The sequence below is a fragment of the Microtus oregoni genome, unplaced genomic scaffold (genome assembly GCF_018167655.1).
Source record: "Microtus oregoni isolate MIOR12 unplaced genomic scaffold, Mior012 000008F_ref0000371, whole genome shotgun sequence".
Lineage (NCBI taxonomy): Eukaryota > Metazoa > Chordata > Mammalia > Rodentia > Cricetidae > Microtus > Microtus oregoni.
This window is the reverse complement of record NW_024543067.1, coordinates 14,632,970-14,654,523: the sequence shown is the minus strand read 5'-3', so window position 1 is coordinate 14,654,523 and position 21,554 is coordinate 14,632,970.

Here is a 21,554-nt window from a genome sequence, read left to right as displayed (position 1 = left end):
TTCTATAGATGTCTGTTAAGTCCATTTGATTCATTACCTCCATTAATTCTCTTATTTCTCTGTTAGGTTTCCGTCTGATTGACCTGTCCATTGGTGAGAGAGGAGTGTTGAAGTCTCCTACTATTAGTGTGTGCAGTTTGATGGCTGCCTTGAGTTTTAGCAATGTTTCTTTTATGTACGTGGGTGCTTTTATATTAGGGGCATAGATGTTCAGGATTGAGACTTCATCCTGCTGAACTGTTCCTGTTATGAGTATAAAATGCCCCTCTCCATCTCTTCTGATTGATTTAAGTTTGAAGTCAACTTTGTTAGAGATTAGTATGGCCAACACCTGCTTGTTTCTTAGGTCCATTTGCTTGATAAGCCTTTTCCCAGCCCTTTACTCTGAGTAGGTGCCTGTCTTTGTGGTTGAGGTGTGTTTCTTGTAAACAGCAGAATGTTGGATCCTGTTTTTGTATCCAATCTCCTAGCCTGCGCCTTTTAATAGGTGAGTTGAGTCCATTGACATTAAGTGATATTAATGTCCAGTGGTTGTTAACTCCGGTCATTTTTTTAGTCGTAGAGTTTGTGTGTTTCCCTTCTTTGATTTGTGTTGGTGAAGGGTCTCTAGATGTCTGACTTATTGTGGTCATTGTTGGACTCCTTGGTTAGTGATTTTCCTTCTATTACTTTCTGTAAGGCTGGATTTGTGGCTGCGTATTGTTTAAATTTGTTTTTATCCTGGAAAATTTTATTTTCTCCATTTATAGTGAACGAAAGCTTGGCTGGGTATAATAATCTGGGCTTGCATCCATGGTCTCTTAGTTTCTGAAGTACATCTATCCAGGACCTTATGGCTTTCATGGTTTCCATGGAGAAGTCAGGTGTAAGTCTGATAGGTTTACCTTTATAAGTAATTTGGCCTTTTTCCTTTGCAGCTCTTAATATTTTTTCCTTATTCTGTATGCTTTGTGTTTTGATAATTATATGGTGAGGGGATGTTCTTTTTTGATCCAGCCTATTCGGTGTTCTGTATGCTTCTTGAATCTTCATAGGTATATCTTTCTTTAGGTTGGGAAAGTTTTCTTCTGTAATTTTATTAAATATATTTTCTGGATCATTGAGCTGCACTTCTCCTTCTTCTACTCCTATTATTCTTAGGTTTGGTCTTTTTATTGTGTCCCATATTTCCTGAATATTTTGTGATGAGAGTTTGTTGGACTTGCTGTTTTCTTTGATCAGAGTGTTTATTTTCTCTATGGTATCTTCAGAATCTGAGATTCTTTCTTCTATCTCTTGTATTCTGTTGGTTATGCTTGTTTCTGTAGACTCTGTTTGTTTACTTAAATTTTCCATGTCCAGCCGGCCCTCTGTTTGTGTTTTCTTCTTTGCCTCCATTTCAGTTTTCAAGTCTTGCACCGTTTCCATTATCTGTTTGATTGTTTTTCCTTGGTTTTCTAGGGTATCATTCACTGATTTATTCAATTCTTCAAACTTTCTGTTATATTTCTCATCCATTTCTATAAGGGCGTTTTTTACATGCTGTTTAAGGGCGTCAATCACTTTCATGAAGTCAATCTTTTCTACTTCTTCTTGATTAAGGTGTTCATGTCCTCCGGTTGCGAGGTCACTGGTTTCTGGTGGCTTCATGTTGCTTTTCAGCTTGTTGGGCGAATTCTTGCCTTGGTGTCTACCCATCTCACCGAGAGATCAGGCCTCCGTGCTGATGGGCAGGTGGCAAACAAAGCGCCTACCCTGCTTGGTGCAGGCAGGCCAAAGAAACAAAGGAACTCCCGCCCGCTTGGGTGCCCCGAGGATTCGGACCCAGTGCCCAGACAGGCTGGGCTGGGTGATGTTATGTGCAGAAAGAGGGCGGTGGGGCTAAGTGGGGAGGGTTCTGGATGGAAGCTGGGTGGGCTAGGAAGAAAGAGGAGGTATGCAGGGAGTGGAGGCCCTGCAGAGAGCTCAAGAAGGATAGGGGGCCAAGGAACCTCTGAACTCCCCTTCCTGGGCTGGCGCCGCGGGGCCAGAAACTCACCCCAACGCTGGGTCTCCTGGTGCCGAGAGATCAGGCCTCCGTGCTGGTGGGCAGGTCGCAAACAAAGCGCCTACCCTGCTTGGTGCAGGCAGGCCATAGAAACAAAGAGACTCCCTCCTGCTTGGGTGCCCCGAGGATTCGGACCCAGTGCCCAGACAGGCTGGGCTGGGTGATGTTATGTGCAGAAAGAGGGCGGTGGGGCAAAGTGGGGAGGGTTCTGGATGGAAGCTGGGTGGGCTAGGAAGAAAGAGGAGGTATGCAGGGAGTGGGGGCCCTGCAGAGAGCTCAAGAAGGATAGGGGGCCAGGGAACCTCTGAACTCCCCTTCCTGGGCTGGCGCCGCGGGGCCAGAAACTCACCCCAACGCTGGGTCTCCTGGCGCCGAGAGATCAGGCCTCCGTGCTGGTGGGCAGGTCGCAAACAAAGCCACCAACAAATTTCTTCTTCTCAGATGTGTCTAGCTTTGTGACAAGCTGCAAAAACCAACAGGGAGAACTATATTTACTTGTTGGTACTTTGGTGAAAAACTAAGAGCTTTTTTGGATTAGGACTACATTCATTAAAGTGCCATTAGTCTTCTTGGCATAAACCACACCCACAATGTCACACGTACGGTTTCCAAAATGTCTAGAACATAAGAGCACTTGCAAAACAAATCATTCATTGGGACCAAACCCAGGCCACCACAGATACTAGATAAATGGTTGCTGCTGATCAACACCCCAACCTAATCCTCTGCTTTGATAAGACCTGGAAAATATCTCCATCTTTGGCCCGCATTCAGACAGTTTTCAAAAGTACAGCATTCTGACAGCTCCTTCCAGAAGGCAGCAGATTTCATAGACCACAGAAAACGCTGCTTGCTCCCAAGGAACATGTCTGGCCCGTGTCTGAGGCTATTGCCTTCCCGCCCATCTGGAAAAGGGCATGGGGATGCAGAATGTACCCCTCCTTGCTTTTTTTCCTTGTGACCATGCCTATCAGGTGACATCTTATGATCAGTTTTCTGTACAAGCTGTCTTGGACAACATCATTTAAAAGTGTTCCCTGATCCCACTTTAAAAAATTGTGTATTTTTTTTTGAGATTGCAATATAATTACGCTTCTCCTCTTCTCTTTCCTCTCTCCAACCACTCCCTGAACTCCTCCTTGCTCTTTTCAGATTAATAGCCTTTTTCTCTCTACATATGTTATGTTCCTAAATATTCCCAATATATATGTTCCTAAATACATAAATATAGCCTGATAAATCTGGACACTGCGACTTGATGTATATGTTTTCAGTGCTGGTCATTTGATACCGGGCGAACAATTGGTGTGCTGTTCCTTGGGGAAGACTACCTCTCCTACTCTCAGCGTTCCTTAGTTGCCTGTAGTTCCTTGTCTACATTTGAGGTCTCATAAACCTTCCCCTTTTCATGTGCATTGGGTCATTATTGTTCAGGTTATCTTTAGTCGGCCATGTTGGTAAGACTCCATGGGTGTAGCCCCTCTGACACTTCTAGGAGCTATAGTCTCAGAGTGAACTTTCTGTTTCCCTGACTCTCACAGTCTTTCTGATCTCTCTCCTGAAGATGGATCTGTGGGGAATAGGCTCCACAACTCTGCATTTTGATTGGTTGTGGGTTTTGGCAATGGTCTTCATCTGTTGAATGAAATGATCTTCATTTTCTTGATAAGAGATGCGAACTACACCTATCTATGGGTTTAACTATACTTAAAGTGTAGTTCAGGAGGATGCTGTTTCAGTAAAGTGGTGGTTGTAGGTTCTGTCCTAAGATCCTTGGCTTCATTAACTTCAGTAAGCAGCACCCCTCCAGGTTCCTGTCCTGTTTGTGTTCCTGTTCTGACTTCCTTTGCTGATGAACATGGAAGTGTGAGGCATTCCTTCCCAACTTGCTTTGGTCATGGTGTTTCATCGCAGTGACAGAAACCTTAATGAAGACAGAAATCAAAAGGAAAGAGTCTCCAACGATTGTGTCTGGACAGAGATGACAAAAAGGCAGAGAGCAGACCCATCTGACTTGCAAGGAGCTCACTGATAGCACAGACGGGGCCACTGAGAACTCAGTGGAGACACACAAGCTGCAGTAGAGGGGAGATGGGAAGATAAAGGACTAAGTGAACTGAGCAGGCATGCTAAAGCTGGGGAGCTAAAGAAAAAGCAGGGGGTCTGATAGCGTCAGGAATGGTGTACCTGCTGACCAATTCTGTCCCATTTGCTACCAGCGCTTTTAGAAGGCTAAATAGTAGAATCTGGCTTAACTCATGAACGAGCTTCAGCTGGCTCTTTATTCTTAGGCTTTAAGACTCAGCTTCTTAAGGTAAATCTTCTGGAAAGTCATAAAGTTAAATCACTTTCACCAAGCATCTTAGTTAAGGTTTCTATTGCTCTAGTGAAACACCATGGCCAAGAAGCAAGTTGAGAAAGGGTTTACTTGACTTACACTTCCACATTGCTGTTCATCACTGAAGGAAGTCAGGACAGGACATCAAACAGGGCAGGATCCTGGAGGTAGGAGCTGAGGCACAGGTCATGGAGGGGAACTGCTTCCTGACTTGCTTCCCGTGGTTTGCTTAGCCTGCTTTCTTAGAGAACCCAGGACCACCAGCCCAGGGATAGCCCATTCACTATGGGCTGGTCCTTCTCCCGTTTATTGCTAAATGAGACAATGCCTTCCAGTTGGATCTCATGGAGGCATCTCCTCAGCTGAGGCTCCTTCCTCTCTGGTGACTCTAGTTTGTGTTATGTTGACACCAAAACCAGTCACTACACCAAGCAAAATACTTGGAAGGGAGCTGAGTGCTCCAGAGGTGCTTCCTAGTGGTGGTGCTAGCTTGGTGGTCAGGGAAGGAGCAGACTGCAAGTGTGAGCCTGCTTTATGTGCTTTCCTCTCCCGACATGCCTGGAAAGCAGTGGGTGTCCTCCTCTCCCAGGGCCATGGACAATTTTTGTGTCATTTCTACGACAGTCTCATCCTCACTGGGGGCGTGATTCTCGATTCTGGGTATTTGCAAACTCCTGTTTCAGAGAACCAGATGGGGACAAATGTTTAGGGAACCTTAAAATGTTTTACGATACAAGAAAGTATCAGGGTTCTGTGTGATAGCACCCCTTGTTTACTGGGTTTTAAAAGGGTTTAGGTCTCACTTTTCTTGCAGCTTCCTCGCTTCTCCTTGGCTCCTGAAGTGCCTTGCGGCTTGTTTCCCAAGGGGCCCTTATTTACCCCAGCTGTTGGATTGTGCATGCTATTGAAAGGCCTGAACTTTTCCCATTTCAGTTTCCTAAAAGGACAACAAGGTAGATAGCAGGTACGTAGAGATGAGAGAGATAGCATGTATGTGCTAGGCCTGAGCCAGTGCCCACAGTACCTCAAGGTAGTGACCAAAAAGGATAGTTCCTATAATCTCCCTAAAACCTACCCTGTCCTCCCCAAGCATGCCCCCAAACTAAAATTGTACTAATGTAACTACAGCCTGCTTAACCAATTGTGTTTGAGATGACCTAACTGTTGTCCCCTTAGCTGAGCTTAAAAAAGGCCTGTGTGCTCCTTTCGTGGTCACCATTTTGAACTGGTACGCCCCCGCATGTTGCAATAAACAGTTTGGGTCTGGGTCTTTTTCAGCAACTCTCAAACCTTCCCAGTATTAGTTGAGAAGAGGACGGTTCAAAGGACTTGAGGACTAATTTATATTCTTCTGGAAGAGGCCACCCTCGGTATTTTGCTCTCAATGCCCTGTTTTATTTACAGGGCTTACACTAAGTCTATTTCTGTGTGTCATTTCTGGGACATCCTGATTTAGCCACTTATGTTCCCTGACCTTTGTTCCTAGGAGACAAAATTGTGTTGAGTACGAAAAGCAGGAGACACAGTCTTGTTATTGTCACTGAGCACAGTTAGTGCCTGTCTCCAAAGGAGCTCACAGGCTGGGACTCAACGTTGGGTCTCACCCCACTTTTAGTGGCACAGGAAGGTTTTTTTTGGGGGGGGGGCTCCAAACAGGCATTTCTGGCTAATTTTTAGGAATCATGCTTATTTTGGGTGATCCTAATAGATTTCACCTGCAAAGTTATGTATTCAACTCTTGCATCTATTTCAGGACTCAGAAGAGCTGCAAGGCCCTTCCAGGAGCTGAAGAACACAGTAAAGCATATGCTTAGCATAGCTGAGACCCGGGATTCAATCCCCAGCATTGCAAATAAAGCAAAACAAAAGAAACATCTAATATCCAGTCATATAAAAATTGAACTTTACTTCTCTTTAGTTAGAGTACTGCAAAACGGAAGGTTTTTTTTTTTCAACATCCTTATTGCATTTAAAAAACAAGACATTAAAGAGCTTATGAAAAGGATGCCTTCGTTAGGGTATCTGTTGCTGTGAAGAGACTCCACGACCACGGTAACTCTTTTTCTTATATAACTTTCATTGATTCCTTATGGATTTCACATCATGCATCTTGATCCCATTTATCTCCCTATCCCCTCATTTCTACCCTCTGCCCATGCAAACTTGCACCCAAAATCAAACCAAATTTAAACCAACCAACAATCAACCACACAAACAAACAAAGGAGAAGAATCTCATTGTGGAAGTTGCAGTGTAGCCCTGTGAGTCACACAGCTTACCCTCAGTCCATTCATCTTTACTTGTTAGTGTGCATTGCCTGAGTCATTGGCCTGGTTTGAGGCCTCTGATTCCTGCTACACCACGAGCAATGGGCTCTCACTGGGCTCCTCTTGGATATCCTGTTGTTGTCCTGTGTCATGGAGATCCTGCTGTTTAGGATGTTGGTTTGTCCCCTTCACATGCTCCGACAGTTCCTAGATGAGATGGACGTTGGTGTGGGCTAATTCAGAGTCCTGGTTCTGGGCCTGGGTGGTCGCTGGGTTGGGTCAGCTCACCAGCTTTCCCTCTTCCTCACTGCCTGGGCAAACTCTCCAGCACAGCCTGGTCTAATTCACCCACTGCAGCCTGCAGCAAGGGGTGGGTCCAGTTCTCCTGCTCTCAGGTTCTCAGATCTGGGTCCCCCACACTCACACCACCAGGACTAGGTTTGCCCAGGAGAGATGCAGGGCCTTCTCTCCCAGTTGCTGTCAGGGGCATATTAGGAATGGTGGGGTCAGCTCTCCTTTGCTTATGCCTTCAGGGCTGGCTCACCTGTGCCCCTGCCAACAGGGTCAGCTCTAGTGTGCCACCCACGCAGGGTGCAGTGCCTGATCTTCCACAGCAACTCTTAGAAAGAAAAACATTTAATTGAGGGCGGCTTTCAGTTCAGAGGTTCAGTCCTTTATCATCATGGCAGGATATGATGGCATGCAGGCAGACATGGTGCTGGAGAAGGAGCTGAGAGTCCTACGTATTGAGCCATAGACAACAGGAAGTGAACTGATCTAGGCATAGTGGGCATAGGAGGCCTCAAATCCCACCCGCACTGTTGGGGACTGCAGACCCTCAGACCCTGAACTTTCTATGACCCTTTGCCTGCTGGAGTGAACAACTTGTTTTCCTGTGCTTGCAGCTGCTCTTGGTCTGAGACCCTCATAAGTTCTGATGTCAGGGGAGTGGTTTCTGGTGGACTTGTAGTGAAAAATCTCAAGAGACAGGGTGTGACCATTAGTCAAGGAGAGTACTATGTAAGCTGTCCTGAAACACAATAAAACTGGCATTTTTGTTTCAAGAGTGACCCATGTCTTTGTGTATTTTTTAATCCCAGGGGCCTTGCCCAATCACGGTTCCAGGTGGTGCAGAAGTCACACCCCACAGTGACACACTTCCTCGAACAAGGCCACACCTACTTAAACAAGGCCACACCTCCTATTAGTGTTGCTCCCTATGATCTTATGGGAGCAAGTTACATTCAAACCACTGCAAGGGAATTTTATTTAATTTTTAAAATGATGCATGGGGTCCCTGATTTGTATGAGATTATCTCTCTGTTACCTCTGCCTGGAGACTGTCCTTGTACAATGACTAGGATGAAGGTCTGCATGGAAATGTTTGGCCTTTGCTGTCAGGTCTTTATCTTCCTGATTTATTTACGTCCATTCCCATTTATCAAGTGGGGTAGCTCAAGCTGGGGCACGCTGCTGATCAGAACAAAGGATTTTCCAACAGTGAGTTTTTTCTTGACTTTCTTTTTTGGTTACTTCATACCTGCTAGAAGTAACCATAACCTTGCAGACTCCTGTTTGGCATCCCAGCCACATGCTCTATGCATCCCCAAATGTCAGCTGTTCCCTCTCTACAGATTGTAATAGAGTTTTTATTGGCACATTGTAGATTCAACCTTTTGGCGCTTTTTTTTCCCCAATCTCTATCAGGAAAATGAGGTTTGGGATTTGATGGGATAATGTCTGAATCAAGTTCCCTTAATTTTCGGAAGTCTGGGCATGCGCACACCAGTCTGGGCTGCAGTGACAGCTGATATCAGCTTCCCTCTTTCTGGCATGGATTCTTAGCTACAGTGTGTGTATTAGAAGTTGTAACTCCCCGGTGTCTTTAATTGAAAATGACTCCGTGAAGTATCAAGTGTCTACATGACTAGATTCCATCCACATTTCTAGCCTTGATTATCATTTCCTCTTGTAATAAAAATATTGATGAGTCACACTAAACTGTGGAATTGATGTCCACTGCCCCGGGGTCCACATTTTCTAAAGAATGATATACTACTTCCCACTTTGTTACTACGCTTCCTGTGGTTTGGGTGGCTTTGTGCTGATTTCTTATTCTTCTTTGGGGGTGTAGAGAGAAGGGCTAACAACGCCTCTCCTCAGCGTCTTTCCTAGTCAGACCATGGTGCTTACTTTTGATCATCTTATCACAGACATAGACAGGAAATCTCTGTAGAGGAGTTGCCTCCACAGACAGACCTGGAGCATGTAGATGGATGGGGGACATTTTCTTAGTTGCTAATTGATGTAGCAGGGCCCAGCTCTCTGTGGGAAATGCTGTCCTTGGGCAGATGGGCCTGGGCTGTGTAAGGGGGGCGGCCGAGCAAGCTAGGAGGAGCGAACCAGTAAGCAGTCTTCTTCCGTGGCTTCGGCATCCACCCTCTGTCCCGTGTCCCTCGATGATGGATTGCAAAGCACGCGTGGAAGCGAACCCTTCCTTCCCCAATGTCTTTTGCCAGTGTTTTTATCACAGCAGTGGAGAGCAAACTCGGATGGAGAGGGAGATGATTTCTACAACACGTGGATGAAACGACTTAATTTCCCCTTCCTACGTCATAACCATAGATGATGTTGAAACAATCTGTTGTGGGAGCCAAGTTTTGTAATCCAAATGTCTGCTTTATTAGCTCTATAATAGATGCCATCGAGATAACCGAGGGCGTGTCTGAGGGAAGTGGGAATTTGGTTCCAGGACAGATACAGGATTGAGGCTACACACGTCAAGTACAGTTAGAAGACCGCCTGCTGCCTTTTCTACCTGTGTCTTCAGAGACACAGGATTAAAGACCTCACAAGTAAAGAGATGTGCTGGGTCGTGGGACATGGTAGACAAATGGTGGAACAGAACTAAGTAATAGAGAACAGACAGGATTTGTCTGCAAACAGTTTGGCAGATGAAGAGACTGAAGGCTACAAGCCTTGCCTGTCTCCAGGGATCCTCACCAAGTCTCTGTGAATCACTCATTTGATGAAAGTGGGGAAGGAGTGGGCTAATTACTGATCACATTTTTTTTTATTTTTCCAAGACAGGGTTTCTCGGTACAGCCCTGGCTGTCCTGGAACTCACTCTGTAGACGAGGTTGGCCTCGAACTCACAGAGATCCGCCTGCCTCTACCTCTAGAATGCTGGGATTAGAGGTGTGCGCAGCTACCACCAGCATTTTTGTAAACTAAAGAAACACTTACAAGTGAGTAGTTATTGTCTCACTCCCTGGACGGTACAAATAACCTCATGTTCCTGTTTCTACACGAAGAAAACAGGGGTAAAGACTAAATGACTGACAGATTTCCTTGAAACGCCCTGCAGCCACACAGCCAGCTAAGGAGTAAGAAGGAAAGAAAGGTATACAGTATAGGGAAAGGTAGAAGCCCAGAGGCCAAAGGTAGACAGGCTAATTTAAGTTAAAAGCTGGCTAGAAACAAGCTAAGCTAAGGTCGGGAGTTCATAAGAAAGAATATGTCTCCATGTATTTATTTGGGAGATGGGTGATGAGCCCCCCAAGAGTAAACAACAACAACAACAACAACAAAAACTGACTCTACAAAGGCACTTTGTACAGAGGATGCAGGTCGTGTTGCCAGCTGGAGCGGATAAGGAGACGATGGAGTTACTGTAGTTTGGTCTTTTGGTGGCCGGAAGAATCGAACTGTCTTCGACACGCAACAACACGCCAGAGAAGATCTTGGCCTGTTAAATTGTGTGTCTTAGTATTATGAATAGTGACACATTATCCCCTTCATGGACCCACTACACCGAGAAGCTTGTGATACAGTGTACATATTGAGACCTCATCACACATAATTAGAGAAGGCACAATCCCAAATCTACCGTGGGATTCCATTTCTGCATGGCATGTTTGTTAGATGCTGTGTTGGGCGTTCTGATGAGCAGAGGGCACCGGGATGGTTCAGTGCCAGCCATCACCTGAGTTTTCGTCTTTAGTGCCAGTCACTATTCCAAATATTTGTCAGAACCTCTGTTTCTATAATGAAACACATACTTTTTAGGTCAGTGGTGTAGAAAGTTACATTTTCTTTAAGAGAAATCCCAAGTGAACTGCTCGTTTATAGAATTGAGGACAGAGTATTTCTTTTATCGCGCTCCCCTCCCCACATCTGCTCCTCTGCTTTTGGCATTCCTGTCTTACAAAAAGAAACCAACTAACCAAACAAGAAACCAAGACCAGCTCCCATGTCTGGAGACATCGGGAAGGTTCTTTCCTAGCTGAGTTCTTTGCAAGAGTTTTGTATTGGTCTGTTTTGACTCTTTAGACCTTCAAGCATTTCCAAGGCAGTCCTAAAGGTTCACATGTGCTCAGAGAAGAATGCTAGGGGAAACAGCCATGGCGGAGGCTGGATGATCGGCTCCCTGCTCAGTGACGGCTGCAGTCAGAATGTGACGTCATTTCTGGCAGCCTTAGCTTCTTTAGGAAGACTCACTTACAGGACCTTTCCAAGGACACACCGCCAGACCACAAGCGACTTTCTTGTTATTACGTTGTTGCTCTATTTCTGGCATTGAAAATACTGAATCACTGGTCCTGAACAAATTGTGACCTTGGTACGTTAAAAAAAAAATAAAGACTGAGATGCTGGCATTATTCTTGCATTGAGTTTGTGTTGTGAATTTGACAAGTCACCAAATGTTACAGGTTATGTCCTTAATTAAAATTCAACGGGTAGAAGCAGATTTCATATATGGTGAGTTACCTGTCCTCTAAAATATCTGTATGGCCATATGTCTAGGTCCAGCCACCGCAAGTCCATGGCATCATGCCCCACCAGCTTATTAATTCTGTAGAGTGAGTGTGTACATGTGTGTATATAACACCAAAATATAGTGAATGTGCATGTGTGTACACAACGCCAAAACAGTAAACGGAATTGATTGTGGTTTACTAACACCGTAGTTTCACTGATTCTTGAAACTATACTATAGAAAGTTGCATATTTATATGACTAGATTTCATGTGCTGAAAATATATATATATATATATATATTGTTCTTGTTGTTGTTGGCTGCAAGTTCTCCCTGCATTCCTCAGTCCCTGATAGTTATGGACTATCCTATACCCCACCCCCTACCCTATTCCATGATAAACATGAAAAACTGAGACAAAATTTCCAGCCAATTTAAGATAATACCTTAAAGATTTTATGAAATCATGGAGAGTCAAGACCAGTTGTGAACATCTAGCAAAGTGGAAGATTCCCAGAAAAAAATGGGAGCCAATGAGTCTTTGCCATATTGATGACGTAACTGTGTGATTTTTCAGAAATCATAAGACGTAAATTTTGATGACACTATTATTAATATATTCCTAGATGTGTGGTTTGTTTTGTATATAGATTTAAGAAACTTGTCATTTGATATTACACAATGCAATGCATTTCCTCCAGAAAATAATCTTTATAATATAAACACCCAATGGGAAAGAAAATACGCTTACTGGCTGACTGTCTTCATTGAGAAATAAGCAAAAGATAAAGGATAATAGAATGGCCCCTAAATAACAAACAGCTAAGATGCCCACAGTTAAAACTGCTGAACTAAGCAGTTGGAAGCCAGACAGTAGAAAAATAGAACATGTGACCTCTATCAAGGTGAACCCCCCACTCCCCTATGGGGGAGAATTAAGCACTGAGAATTCGAAGTTGGGCTTGCAAATCCTCTAGGCAATCCAAAGTGCAAGATGAAACCAGAGCTTTACATCCGGGAGAGCAGTCCCAGTACACAGAAACATGAGCCCTTAGCTCTGTGAAGCCCTTCATTCTTTTCCTGGTATTATGTGTAGGAATCAAGATTCGGGAGGTTTTGGAGACAAGTCAACAGCTGCAGTGACCGTCAGAAAGTAGTTTCTCTTGTCCTAGAGATGTTCTTGACTTACTCTCTGCCATTCTTCTACCTGCCCCTCGAGTTTAAGATTTGTCTTAAATGTATCATATTCATGAACAGCTTTCAAAATAGTGTTTTTCTGGAGAATGTAAAAGCTCTAATTTTGTGTTCTTTTAAACTCTTTGTCACTGTCATTCAGAATCCTAATACATTTGTTTTATTTTTAAACAAGGAATTTATCTAAACAGCAAGATGCTTGACTTGAAGGGGGAATCTAGGAACATTGTTTTAAAGAGTAACTTAACTGTACTTACAGGCAGGCTGCATACATGAACTAGCTACAGAGAAAAGAGCTATAAAATTAACCTTGGTTTTTCAATGAGCGATGAAAACATTAAAATTCTCCAACCACATAGGGTATGTAACGAGTTTTATGCTGAGGGGTTCTTTTGATAAAACAACCAGAGCAAAATAACTCTTCTTGAAATAGAGAGGGAAGAGCCGAGAGCACGGGCCACTAGGGCTGGAAGGGAGTGCTGGCCCAGAGCCATCCCTCTGACCTCCTCCATCATGACAACCAAACACAGCATGGGCTATTTAGGTTTTTGTTTGTTTCTCTTTGTTTGTGTTTGACAGGGTGTCTCTACAGAGTGCTGGCTGACCTGGAATTAACTGTGTAGACCAGGCTACTCTCCATTTCATAGTGATCCACCTGCCTCTACTTCCCAAGTGCTAGGATTAGTGTGCGCCACCATGCCTGGCAGAGTTCAGGGAAAAAAAGTTCAAAACGCTAGTGCACATAAACCAGCCACTTTCTGCCTGGTGCTGTTCTGTGTTCTGTGTTTATTTCTCTCATATCTCTGCTCCTTTTGCGTAATAATTCTAAACCTCGTGCTCCTACCCTGGAACATGTGAACTCTGTGGAACCTTCACCCCAACAATTCGCCTATCTGATTACAGGGGAAGGCTAGTTCGGGCACCCTCTCCACTATTGATAGGGGTCTTAGCTGGGGTCATTCTGCAGATTCTTGGGAATTTCCCCAGAACCAGGTTTCTCTCTAACCCGACAGTGGCTCCCTCTATTGAGATCTCTCTTTCATTGCTCTCCCACCTTGTCCCTTCTGCCTCTTGACCATCTTATTCCTCATGTTCTTATCTCCCTTCCCCTCCCCTTTACTGGTACAGCTACTTTAAAAGTCAGTATGGCAGTTTCTCAGAAAATTGGGAATTGATACCCCTCAACACCCAGTAATACCACTCCTGGGCATATACCCAAAGGATATTCAGTCATACCACAAGGACACTTGCTCAATGATGTTCACAGCAGCATGATTTCTAATATCTGGAAACTGGAAACAACCTAGATGCCCCTCAGCTGAAGAACAGATAAGTAAAACATGGCACATTCACACAATGGAGTATTACTCAGCTGTAAAAAGCAATGACATCATAAAATTTGCAGGAAAATGGATGGAACTAGAAAAAAACCATCTTGAGAGAGGTAACCCAGTCTCAGAAATACAAACATGGTATGTACGCACTCATAAGTGGATCTTAGATGTAAAACAGAGGATAACCAGACTACGATCTATAGCTCCAGAGAAGCTAGGGAACAAGGAGGACCCTAAGAGGGATGCATAGACCCCCTGGGAAGGGGAGGTAGATGACATCTCCTGGATAAACTGGGTGGAAGGGAGACTTTATTCCTCCATGAGTTATTTGAAGCCTGTCATGATATTTGCCTGGCCTTCTATATATTTTGGCTTTCTGGTGGAAAATGTAGTCTTAGTCTGTATAAACTCAGGAGTAAAGTAGCAGGCTCCCCTGTAGTAGACTCCTGTCTGCTTCTGTAACACAGCAACCTATAGTTACCCTTCATTTCCAGTTGTGCCGGTATCTGTTTCATTGCTTGGTTTGCCCAACAAGCTGGAGCTTTATCTGTCTGACTGATAAGCCCTGTGGTTCCCAACATCTTTTCATTGGTTTATTAGTGGTGTCTGCCTGTTCATGTCAAACTGCACCGTAGAACCAGCCTGCCCCACCCCGTTGAATTGATGTAGTCTTTACTCTAACATTGACTCCTTCTTTGGGTTTCTTCTTGGCCATGGTTTGTTGCTTCACAAAGGAGGTACCCAAGCAGCACTGAGGGAGCACACATGCAGCACCAGGAGCAAAAGGAAGTCACAGCATGGACCAGGCAGAGGGTGTGCAGTACAAAGCTTTCTATTTCTCCTCTTCTCCCCTCCCCTCTGCTCCCTTCCCTTCCCCTGCATCCTTCTCCTTCCTCCTGTTCTTTTTTCTTTTTTGTATTTGGTAACAGTTTTTATTTGTTTATTTTTTAATATGTAGTCTTGCCTGACCTTGAACTTGCAGTGATCCTCCTTCTCTTGCTCCTGTGTGCCAAGATTAAAGATGTGAATCACCAAGTACAGCTCAGAGTGTTCGTAAAACTTTAAGATGAAGTTTGGGATTCTGAGTAATAACCATAGTATTGAAAAACAGAACAAATCAAAACAACAACAAAAAAAATCCCGAATCCTCCTAAATGCTTAAATTTCAATTCTCGTAGGCCTCACCCTACTAAAGATCAGCACAGCATTCATAAGAGATATAAACATAGTAGCCAAATAGCTTCTACCGACACAAACACTTGATAGTTTTGCATGGGGTTTTCATAAAGAACCCAAAGCAAACATTGGTTAGTCTTTATGAGCATCACATATACCTAATGAGGTATCTTTACCGACCACATTTGGACTTCTGGATCTAACCTAAGAGGCCCCCTAACCCTTACTTCTGTGCTCAGAGAGATAGTAAAGCCTTCCCAAGGACATTTGATTGGTTGGCATTAAAACATATTTACTTCCTCCAGCCCGCACTCAGACTCAGCCACTCTACTTAAGATAGGACCGCAAGTATGATTTAGGCATTTAGTTATTCTTATATTTTATGCAATTAGTTATACAGCAGCTATTTTAATAAGTTAATCACCAAGAGACAGAGTAAAGAAGACTAAAAGGGATTATAAAAGTCCACACTTTAAAAAGGATGGTTAACCAAGGTATTGCAGGACGTGAGGAGTCTGCTTCTGATAATCCTAATTACTATAGCAAAAATGGCAAGCAAATGAGGCAAGTCCATGAGTTGACTTAAGTGTTATTTTAAAAATTCTTATTCTGAAAAATGGAAACAGAAGGAGCATTGCCTTTTTTTTTTTAAAAAAAAATATTTATTTATTTATTATGTATACAATATTCTGTCTGTGTGTATGTCTGCAGGCCAGAAGAGGGCACCAGACCTCATTAAAGATGGTTGTGAGCCACCATGTGGTTGCCGGGAATTGAACTCAGGACCTTTGGTAGAGCAGGCAATGCTCTTAACCACTGAGCCATCTCTCCAGCCCCGAGCATTGCCTTTTTAAATGAGTTCACAGTTATCAGTTATCCTGATACTCAAATCATATAAAGACCCAACAAGAAAGAGAATTGCAGATCAATTTCTATTATGTAGACAGATGCAAAAATTCTCAATAAAATACTTACAGACTGAATCCAAGAAGGATTCAAAAAGATCATCCACCATGATGCTAGAGATTCAGAAATGGTTCACAATACAAAAATTGAGAAATAGAATTTATCATATAAACAAACTAAAAGAAAAATACCACCTGATCCTCTCATTAGATGCAGAAAAGACCTTTGACAAAATTCAACACCTCTTTATGGTAAAAGTCTTGGAGAGATTAGGGATTCAAGGGATATACCTAAAAATAATAAAGATAGCTTACAGCAAGCCTATAGCCAACATCAAATTAAATGGAGAGAATATCAAAGCAATTTCACTAAAATCAGGAACAAGGCAAGGCTGTCCACTATCTCCACACCTATTCAATGTAGTACTTGAAGTCTAAGCTATAGCAAAAAGACAACTAAAGGAGATCAAGGGGATACAAATTGGAAAGGAAGTAGTCAAATTATCTTTATTTGTAGATTATATGATAGCATATATAAGTGGCCCTAAAAACTCCACTAAGAAACTCCTACAGCTGAGAAACACCTTCAGCAATGCAGCTCAATACAAAATTAACTCACAAAAATCATTAGCTTTCCTATATACAAATGACAAACGGACTGAGAAAAAAAGAAAGAAAGGGAAATAACCCTTTTCATAATAGCCTCAAATAAAATAAAATACTTTGACTGTATCTCCAACCAAGAAAGTGAAAGACTTGTATGACAAAAACTTTATGATATTGAAAAATACATTGAAGAAGACAATAGAAGACAGAAAGATCTCCCATATTCATAGAGTAGTTGGATTGACATGGTAAAAATGGCCATCCTACCTAAAGTAATACACAGATTCAATGTAATCTACATCAAAATTCCAAAACAATTCTTCACAGATTTTGAAAGGACAACCTTCAGCTTCATATTGAAACACACAAAAAAACCAAGATAGCCAAAATAATCCTGAATAATAAAAGAACTTCTGGCAGTATCATCATTGATGACCTCAAATTGTACTACAGAACTGTAATAATAAAACGAGCATCTTATAGGAACAGACATAAACATGTTGATCAAATGAATTAAGTTGAAATTTCAGACATAAATCCATACACTCATGAACACCTGATTTTTGATAAAGAAGCTAAAAATACACACTGGGAAAAAAGACAACATGTTCAACAAATGGTGCTGGTCCAGCTGGTTGGCAGCATGGAGAAGACCCAAAATAGATTGATATTTATCACCCTACACAAAGCTCAACTCCAAATGGATCAAAGATCTCAACACTAAACCTGATAGAAGAAAGTAGGGACTAGCTCTGAACACAATGGCACAGGAGAAGACTTTCATCAGAACAGGCATTAAGGTCAACAATTAAAAAATGGCATTTCATGAAACCGAAAAGCTTTTCTGTGACTCAGAGAACCCTGCAGAAGAGAAGGCAGAAAGAGTGCAGGAGCCAGAGGGGATGGAGGACACCAGGAAAACAGAGCTCTTTAAATCCACAGGGTCAACCCACAGATGAACTCACAGAGACTGAGGCAGCATGCACAGGCCTGCACAGGTCTGCATCAGATGAGGTCCTTGAGCTGAGGTGAGAAGGGGGCACATGGCCCCATCCATAGCCCAGAATCAATCTTCAATTGATTACCATTTGCAAATGAAAATGAGATGTTTACTCCAAGGGCCTCTCACTGGGGAAAGAAATTACTCCTAAGGCTAGGTGGCATGCCCAGCTCTAGATGGCTAACAGAAAGCAAACTCAGTGTCAACTTTGGAGGGTCTTGGTCTGATAATGGCATGTTAGGCCCCTTCCCCTTATTTTTAAAACATTCTAATATATTATGTTTATTTTTACTTTCATTTTACTCATATAGTTTATTTTATTTCTCTCTTTTTGTCCTTCAGGTCCTTTGCATATATAATACAGCTTCCAGATTAGTGTTTTTATGTGATTTTGGAGTGTCTATGCATCTATATTTGTTTCTTGTGTCTTTTCTTGGGCTCCTTCCTTCTGTTTGTCTGTTTTGTCCTATTCTGATGTGTTAGTTTTTGTTTCCCTTATTATCATTGTTATTATTATTCATAAGTTTGTTTGTTTTGTAATTAAAGACAGAAAGCAGGTAGAACTGGATGGGAAAGTGGAGAGGGGAGGAAATGGGAGGAATAAGAAAGGGGAAATGGTAATCAAGATATATTATGTGAGGAAAAAAAATCTATTTTAAATAAAAGGAAAAACTCCTACTTGAGAGTCTTGGGGTGCAGCTCAGTGAAAGAGCATGCACTTAGCTTGCCCAAGGAACTGGGACCAGTCTTCACCATCAAAACATTCCTGTTTGCTTCCGGACATAGCTTAACCATTAACCATGCCTTATGTTTCCATGTTTATTCTTTTGTTTTCTTGTGTCCTTAGTCAAACAAGTTTAGAAAACTGGTATTCGTTATTTTTTGTTTTGCTTTTTCCATATGACCCTTCACTCCCCACTTAGGTTTTAGATATTAGACACATCTACCCTCTGGGTACTCTCTGTCCCAATATAGATTCGAAATATAGCCAGGCTGGAAATTCCGATCCCTTTGATACGTTCTTCTGAAGTTCACTCACATTGTTCTCCTAGGAGCTGTATCAAATTTCATTTGGATGGGAATGAGATTTTAAAAATAGCCATTGATAAAGAAATAATGTTTCCTATTTGTCTGTAGCTGACAAGTGCCTTTCTTACAACATTGTGGGTTTGAATGTGCCAAAGAAATGGCGATGCATGCCTGTAAACTCACCGCACAGAAGGTTGACACCAAAGGACCTTGAGTGTAAAGTAAGCTTGGGACACATAGCAGGATCTTGTCTAAAGTAGCAACAACACAGAGGCAAGAAAAGCAAAATTTGGGAGTTTAAAGAGGCCTTAAAACACAGGTACCAAAGGTCCCTACCAGAACCCACCCAAGCATTCTAAAAAGCTTTCAAGGAGCTCGTAAGGCATGGCCAGTATTGAGAGTCACTGTCCTAAAAGTTAACATTGTTATTAAAAAATGAAAACTCATAGCCAGACAAAATCAAACAAACTCACATTACCTTTACCGCTCCAAAAATGACTGTTGCATCATGGTATTCTATGTATCTTTCTATGTTCATTTCTAGTTCAGCTTCTGTGATGTTTTAAAACAATGTGAGGATTTATCTTCTGTGGGCTAGTGAGTGATGCGCTAATTTTCCCTCTTCTAGTGTGTTCTACTTCTGAACAAAGTCATCAGCCCAGAATAGAAAGCACCTCTTTGGGGCTTTGCTCTGCATTTCAGCTCTCTCCCCACCGCAGTCTCTGATAATAGGCCTCCAGCCGGCCACCGCACCTCACGTCTTCAGCATGCACAAGACAGCCATGGCTAGAGGCCTTTCAGGTAGCCGTGTGGTGATCATGAACTTGCCCAAGAACCATGCCTCTGGAAACACTTGGGTAAGTGATGCTTTTATAACTCAAGCAGCAGAGATTTCCATTTTATATAAGCTCTGGAAAAAGGGATGCCTTTTATGAGAGTGGGTCTCGGTCTGCAGCACACTTCCGGGAAGGGCTTGGCTGAACGAGAGGTCTAAAAGGCCTAGGACAAAGTCTTTCCTCTGTAGAGTTCTCTCTCTGGAAGCTGGAGCCTCATCACATCAAATTCCAATTCCTTTCAATTCCGTTTTCTACTCCGCTCCTCCTCCATCCTGCTGAGGAATCTGGCATTAAAACCCTCATGCAACAATAAAGTGAAACCACAGGTGTGACCCTAAGGTGCCCAGGACCTCTGGAGGAAGGCTGTGAAGATGGAACCTGAATTAGAAAAGGCATAGGCGGGAGCCGACTTTTGAGTTGGGTCTGATATGAACCGTTATAGTATATCACCCAAAAGTTAGGGGAGCGAAAGACATAGGCAGAAGAGAGGAACAATTAGGGTTTCTAGGCACAAATCAGAACTCTGCAGGGGATTTGCTGGCTCGGTCCAGCCTCCATGAAAGGGAATTAAGAGCTGTCACTGTAGAATAGGACCTGGACAGGGACTCTCCTCCACTCTTAAGCACAGGAAAGTTAAGACTTTACCCCATGAGCACAGAGGAGCCATGGAATAGTTCTAAGAGAGGTGGGACAGTAGTACAGTCTTTTATACACAAGGATTCCATGGTGACAGGTGGGATGGTCCAGTGGAAGGTATGATGGAGAGACGGTTACAAAGTGGTGGGAATTGATGACCTGAGTTGGAGAAGGGTAAAGGGCACAAGGAACAGTGGCCATGCAGTCTCACTAGGATGAAGTAGTAGATTTAGCCTATTGTTTATCAATAAAGGGGAGAAGAATAGGGTGAACACAAAATTGTAAGCCTTAGCAACTACATGAAGGAATCTCAGAATGGAATCTGGTAAAGAGGAAGAATGAATTCGGGAGTAGAGATGGTTAAGAGATGTGATACACTAGAGGCACAGTCACAAGAAGTGTGGATAAGTGGGGCTAAAGAGATGGCTCAGGGGCTAAGAGAACTGGTTGCTCTTTCAGAGAACTCAGGCTCAATTCCCAGCACTGGCATGGCATTTCACAACCATCTGTAACTTCAGTTTCAGGAGATTTCCCTTTCCGGCTTCCAAGCCCACTGCACACATATGGTGCACACACATACATGCAGGAAAACCATCCATACTCATAAAATAAAAATTAAAAATGTAATTAATACAAATCAATAGACAAATAAACACAATTTAAGTTCTGCAGTCTTGAACTCCAGGTCCTAAAGAGAAAAAGTTTGAATGGAGAGAACAGAGTAGGATGAGGGAGAAGGAAATGGCCCCTCTGTCACACTCAGGGTGAGGGAGGAGGAAATGACCCCTCTGTCACACTCAGGATGAGGGAGGAGGAAATGACCTCCCTGTCACACTCAGGATGAGAAAGGAGGAAATGACCTCCCTGTCACACTCAGGATAAGGGAGGAGGAAATGACCTCCCTGTCACACTCAGGATGAGGGAGGAGGAAATGACCCCTCTGTCACACTCAGGATGAGGGAGGAGGAAATGGCCCCTCTGTCACACTCAGGATGAGGGAGGAGGAAATGACCTCCCTGTCACAGTCAGGATGAGGGAGGAGGAAATGACCTCTGTCACACTCAGGATGAGGGAGGAGGAAATGGCCCCTCTGTCACACTCAGGATGAGGGAGGAGGAAATGACCTCTGTCACACTCAGGATGAGGGAGGAGGAAATGGCCCCTCTGTCACACTCAGGATGAGGGAGGAGGAAATGGCCCCTCTGTCACACTCAGGATGAGGGAGGAGGAAATGACCCCTCTGTCACACTCAGGATGAGGGAGGAGGAAATGACCCCTCTGTCACACTCAGGATGAGGGAGGAGGAAATGGCCCCTCTGTCACACTCAGGATGAGGGAGGAGGAAATGGCCTCCCTGTCACACTCAGGATGAGGGAGGAGGAAATGACCTCTGTCACACTCAGGATGAGAGAGGAGGAAATGACCTCCCTGTCACACTCAGGATGAGG